The following is a 7,055-nucleotide window of genomic DNA, read 5'->3' as shown; positions in this document are numbered from 1 at the left end:
CCACCTTTTTTTCACAGATTCCCCTTGAGAAACTATGTTTTCTCCACCCAGAGAAATACATGCACATAGGTGGGCCTGTGGGCATGCAATTGTGCATGCACACACACATGAACGTACACACACAATGCTATATATTCACAAATTAAATCCTTAATGTGATATTCTAGGGTTTGCAATAATCTGGGACTTTTAAAAATTGTCCTGTGGGGGCTTTGTGTGTACCTGTTGTTGTTTTTTAACAGGCTCTCACTATGTAATCCTGGCTGCCCTCTACTCACTAGATAGGCCAGGCTGGCCTGCAACTCTTGGCAATCCTTATACCTCAGTGTCCTAAATTATTTGATTACAAGCATATGCCATCATGCCTGGTGCTTATCTTACGGTTTTTGTCTCTTAAGGCTAATCTCTTAACTATTGAAATTTATGCTACCAGTTCTTGCAAGCAGAGGGAGAAGGGGGGAGAAAACAGATATGCAGGAGCTTCTGGCCACTGCAAGCAAACTCCAGACACATGTGCCATTTTGTAAATCTGGCTTTGCGAGGGTACTGGGGAATTAAACCTGGACTGTCTGGCTTTGCAAGCAAGCACCTTTAACCACTAAGCAATCTCTCCAGCTATGCTACCAATTCTTGAATGTGGCATATTTTATAATACTTCTGTGGCTTTAAACTCTACCTGCAATGGCTTTCCAGTTTTGTATATTTCCTAAGTACCCATTTATTCAGTATATATAAGTAGCTCACACAACCCTTTTGTAAGAAGACCCTCAAGGTCCCCAAGTCCAGGCTAGGACATCCAGTATCTACTCTACCATATCATCTGCCTCCCTTCCTATGAGGTCAGATGGGCTGTGTTTGATATCCCCAAGTGACCTCATAGCCCAGCACACTGCTAAGCACAAAGAAGGGCTCACAGAATGGTAAAGGAAACATCCTCAGGTCTTCTCAAAGCAGCTGTTAATACAACCACCACTTTCCCTCTTCCTTGTATCTTTGCTAAACCATTAAGGAGGCAGGGTAATGCCATCTTGTTGAAAAGCAAAACAGTAGCTATTTTTTTCTTTCCTTCCTTCTTTAACTTGAGACAAGCTGCTTTGGTACACAGTCCTAGTTGGGACTTAACCTAAATGGGAATCTCCAGCTGGCCACTAAGCTCACACACTGGTGCCATCTATTGGTAAAATTTGAACCTTGTTCTTTGATTAAGGCTGCCAACTAGTTGATCTTTGACCATTTTAATTCCTTCAGTCCATTCTGTTCCTGCTTGTAAGGAAAGTGGAGTCTCGCAGGACCTAGTTGTATGACCTTGGAAAAGCTATTTATCCATTCTGAGCTCCAGTCTCCTTATCTGTAAAATGAGGATATGATACTAGTGACGATGTCTCTGGGATCACTTTACCTAATCTCTCATTCATAATTTGATGATTGGCCATCCTGGTAGTGATTTTATGCATTAAAACAAAGAAAACCTGAAAATAATTAAAACCAACAGAGGTCTAGTGTGGCTTTACTATTCTTTACATTCAAACAGTAGCACATAAATTTGTGGTGCCTTTGTCCTAGGACTTAGATTTTAAAGTTTATTTGTCATGCTTTAGCAGGAAAACCATTATGAAAATTGCAGAAAGCTAACATAAATCAGGTAAAAATGGAACTGTCCCAGCCAAATCAAAACAAGGAGCCTCAAATCCTTCCTGGGTAGTCCTCTCTCCTATGATGACTCTACACACTCCCTTCTGTAACGCACCTTCAAGGATCCTGAGACTCTGGAGAGGAAAAATTGGAAACATTATCCCAAGGGTTAAATCAAGAATGATTTCAAATTGCAGGAGGATTAATTAGTATTTTAACATGTCCAGTGTTCTGTTTAAAATCCTTGTTTGGGGCCCTAAGTGCCCAGCATTTCATAGCTCCAAAATTACCCTAGTCCTTCTTATACCATAGGTTACAGGGATTTAAAATCTTTTGGGATTTAAGACCCTAAATCCTTAGAGCAGTAATTCTTAACTCAGAAAGAGCCCTTCTCACTCTTCCTCCTCTCCCCAGTGCTGTTCACGTGATGTTTACTGGGATGACATTTTGTCTCCAGTTCCTCCCAGTCTCCTGTCCCGAAATGGCTTCCAAGCTTCCTCCCCCACCCAGATGGTTGCTTTGTAATTGGAATTCTCTGCTCTGACTAAGCAAAACCTAGTGTGAATTACCTTATAGCAACTTCACCTCCACTGCACAATTCCAGGAGAAAATCTGGGCGAAACCTAGTGTCCTTCTTCTAGCTAACCCACTTGCCCCATCTTAGCAGGGGAGGCTGCTCCTGCAGAGCACTAGAGAGAGCATGCCTCTGTTAAGGCTTGACTACGTTTGAGCTGGGCTTTGAAAAATGGACTTGGGTCCAGACAGAGGGGGATAGAAGAAAGAAACCTTCCAGAAAGTGGCAGCAGTTTGAATTCCTTCATTAAACAAATGTTTATTGAGCACCTATGATGTACACTAATACTGCACTAACAGCACAGGCTTTGGAAACAGAAGTGCTTGGATTCAAATTCCATATTTGTCTTATGCTGGCTTTATTCATCTGCCACTAATGTTAAGGTCAACTTTCTGTTTGTTTTTTTTCTCAACTTTCTGTTCTTAATGTTCTCACTAAAACCTCTGTAGTCCTTTCATACAGATAACCCCTCCACCCCACCCAGCACTTGCACATTGAAATACATGCTTATTCTCTTCTACCTTGGGACACAGAAAGCCTCCTGCCTGTACCCAGTGGGTGTTTCCAACCTTACTTCTCATCTCCTCCCCACAACCATACCTGTGTGGGTATCTAGTGAATAGTCACCTAGCCTCCTTTCCTCTTTAGTCCCTTGGTGGTTAACTTGGCCTCCCTTTGACCTGTCAGGTGTCTAGTGTCGGTTACTGTGCCAATCAGTCATTTTACCCCAGTTAACAAAACTTGCAGCAACCTCCATGTAAGCTCAATAAAAGCACTGGAGATAAAGCTCAGTAGTAAATTGCTTGCCTAGCAGGTACAAAGCCCAGGATTCAATTGTCAACATTGCAAAAAAAAAAAGAAGTCAGAGAAGAGTAAGTGGTAAACACTCCACCAGGCACTTGCTGCTCTTGTTATGCCCATGATTTGCGGTAGCACTGTAATCCCAACAGTACCAGAAGAGAAAGTGCAGTTACTACTCTGTTGATGAATAGGAACACTGAGAGTCAGCAGGATTTTGTAGCGGGCTTTGTGCACTTGCATGGAAGTTGCTTCAAGTCTAATCAGTTAGGAGCAAACCAAAAACACAATCACAGATACCAGGCCCAGGAGAGGTCAAAACAGTAAAGTAAGGGCACCATTTTACAACCAGACACAAGCTATCCACTACATTGCCATAAATGCCCAGTTGGGAGTAAGTACAAGTGGTAATGCCACCGGACTGAAGAGGGAACTTTCCCAGTCCATAGGAGACTTGGTAACAGAGTGACTAGGAGGATTAGGCCTTAGAACAGCTACTAGTTATTGAAGTTTGACTAGGGAGTATGATAAGGAACTGAACATGGAACTTTAATAATATAACAACCCTGAGGGATGTGTACAGTTTTGGAAATTGAGGTTTTGAGTGTTGTTTTATTTTCACTGCCCCATATCATACACCTGGTAATTTGTGGCATTTTTGTTAATACCAAGTTCTTTACAAGAATTGCTTCCTTTAACCCTCACAGCCCTAAGTGTTAAGAATTATTATCCTTATTTAACAGATGCGGAAGAGGAGGTTTGGAGATGCTAAGGAATCTACTGATAGTTAACATTTACAAATGGCTAAGCCAAAATGTTAGGGGTGGCAGCTCTCCCTCATAGTACACTGATGGTAAGTGGCAGATGCAGGACTCAGAACCCTCTGACACTGGAGCCCTGTACCTTGAGGAGGTGAAATCAACAGAACTTTCTTGGCAAAGGATTAGATCTGGGGGAAAGCCAAGGGGAAAAGGTTTAAGTTGTGCCTCAAGGGAAGTGAGTCAGAGGATATGAAAAACTCCCTGCCAGGAGACCTGGAAAAGCTGAATGCCACTGAAAGTTGTCTTGGGAGGAGGGACATTTTGGGGCCTCTTGCTGAGTAAAGGCAGGCCGTAACAGAACTCTGTCTGGGAGGGATAGAGCTTCCAGAGGTGAGGGTTAGCCATGAGATTGTTCTCCCTGAGTGTCACATTGCTTAAGTGAAACCAGACCCAAACTGCCCAGACTAGGGTCCAGCAGGCCTGAGAAGCTGAAACGGGGCACAGTAAGTAGAGCTATTGAGGAGGCCTCTCCTGCTGCACCAAGCAAGGAACTTAGGCATCCCTCATACTTGTTTCAGAACAAGCTTCATTCAAACCAGGATGTGCACTCAAAGAGGTTGAGTGACCTGCCCATAGTAACACAGTGGGGCAGCTCTATTTACTAGGCTGGGTCTCTCCTCCCCAGTCCTGAGAACCCTGGAGGCAGGCAGCTGTCCTTGGCCTACTAGAACCTACAGGGAAAAAAAAAATGTGTGAACTGTCACACAAAAGCTTTCTTTTCCCCATCGACGTGAGGGCAAATGTGCACTTAAAAATGTTGAGGAAGAGCCCTAGAAGCATAGCAAAGTTTTGCTAACATCAGTTCCCTCTCCGTAGCTGTTCAACTTTACATTTAAGCTCTACCATCAGGGGAGGCAGCACCCACTTGTGGTTAGTCTCTAAAGTTACAGCCATTAGGGTTCTTTTTAAATTTATCTAATTAGATTATTACCGTTTGTTAACTTGTTTCAAAAAAGTTAAAACTCTAAGAAACACGTACAGAAATCTTGTTTGAAGAAAATATACATGAAAAGTGAAAAGAAAAAAAAATCAACATAAAATGGCTCTTCCTCCATGAAAAAGTCTACAAACAAAAAATTAGGAATGAAACCTACCAGCCTGCCATATGAGACCATTACAGAAATGCCATTATTAACAAAGTCACATTGAATTGCCCATAAACTACAATTGTTTAAAAACAACACAAGCCTACTGGTACATTACAAATAGTTTTCAAAAGGGGAGATAAGAGGCTAACTCAGTTGGAATATGATCATATATTAAAGTTCCTAATAAAAATTGTTCAAAATATAATTTTCAACTTTTAGTGGACCCAAAAGAGTTTTAAAGTGAAAAGGAAAAAAGCTTAATATGTGATTTGATATGAAAAGATGTCACCCATTAAAGTCATACCCCATGGAATTAACTAAACACACAATTCTGTCACCTTAATGAAATTATTGTTGTTGTCCTGGTGCATTGAGACATAGTCTCACTGGTCTTCATCTCCTTAGTTGAAGCTATCTTTCCACCTCAGCCACTCATGCAGATAAAGTCACAGTCTGGTATTACTATGCCTCGCATAGTGCTTTTTAAAGCTCTCCCTTGAGAGCAAGTTAATGATGAACATTCAGGGAGAGGACACCATGGAATTTTAGTGTTTGGATCTTATGTGGACAGGCTATGGAATTAAACTAAATATGGGTTCAAATATTGGTTTTACTTCTTGTTGTCTAAAACTTCACTTGAAAATTGGTCCTTATGGCTTAGTTTCCTTTCCTTCTTACTTCCTTCCCTCCATATCATTGAGCTAACCCTAATCCTATTTGTTATTTTGAAACAAGGTCTTGCTTAGTTACACAGGATGGCATTGAACTTGCTAAGTAGTCCAAGCAATGATCCTCCTGCCTTCACCTCCTGAGCAGCTGAGGTTAGAGGTGTGTGGAGCAACGCTTAGTTTCTTCATATATAAATTAGGAATGATAATAATAATCCCAAATTATTATAATGCTTAAGTTAGATAATACATGTAAAAAGCTTAGAGTACTTGGCACTTTATAGATGTAAAACATGTATCACAAAACACCCATTTATAGTTATGCACATGTACACACAATGTGTATATATATATATGCATACATATATACAACTGTGCTATTTCCATGTTTATTTTTAATTTTTTGGAAGAATAGCTTACTGAGTCCACTGCAAGAGAGCTGGGCAAAAATTATAGTACCACCTTGCAGCCTTATTTTATATATTTCTGTAGCTCAGGCCAGCCTCAAATTCAACATCTAATTCTCCTGTCTCTACCTTCCAAGTGATGGGTTTCCAGGCATGCACCCCCATGCCCAGCAGACTGCTGTTTTAAATGTATGCATGGTAGTCACATTCCTGATCTCCATAACCTTCCCCCATTTAGTTCTAATAAGTTGATGGTGACACCAAACATGTTTTCTTGTCACAAAGGAGGGAATGTCAACAACACTCTTATAAGGTACAGTTTCTTAAAGTGTGGATTGTGACACCATATGGGGTGTCATAAGAGAATGCAGGGGTCATTAAAAATTTGGTAATTGGTCTGGAGAGATGGCTTAGCAGTTAAGTGCTTGCCTGTGAAGCCTAAGGACCCCGTTCGAGGCTCGGTTCCCCAGGTCCCACGTTAGCCAGATGCACAAGGGGGTGCACGCGTCTGGAGTTCGTTTGCAGAGGCTGGAAGCCCTGGCGCGCCCATTCTCTCTCTCTCCCTCTATCTGTCTTTCTCTCTGTGTCTGTCGCTCTCAAATAAAAAAAAAAATAATTAAAAAAATTTGGTAATTGTAAGAAGTTTCTGAAGACATAAAAATCAAAACTTGATTCCAAAATGTATAAAGAATCTAAGGTGTTTCTGGTAGCTCTTGCCCATGTTGCATCCTGTGACTTCACTACAGCCTTGCTTTGAATACCCAGCATACGCACTTTTGGACTGTGCATGTTGTCACACTATACAATGCCAATGAACGCTGCCTGAATCACCTCAACTTAGATTCAAGACAATTGTGTGCTATGAATTGCCGTGTTTTTACTGTACATACAGTTTTCTGCTCATAGGGAAACCTGGTTTAATTATAGAAAACAGACTTTCACTGTTTTTCTATTTTTGTTGTTCCTTAGCATATAAGTATCAAATTAGTATATCTTTAGGTTGTATTTTGTTAGAATGTTTGATTTTCAAATATCTGTTTGAATTGCTGACTTGAATTTCATGTAAA

The sequence above is a fragment of the Jaculus jaculus genome, chromosome X (genome assembly GCF_020740685.1).
Source record: "Jaculus jaculus isolate mJacJac1 chromosome X, mJacJac1.mat.Y.cur, whole genome shotgun sequence".
In the NCBI taxonomy this organism is placed as follows: domain Eukaryota; kingdom Metazoa; phylum Chordata; class Mammalia; order Rodentia; family Dipodidae; genus Jaculus; species Jaculus jaculus.
Note: the sequence above shows the minus strand (reverse complement) of the source record.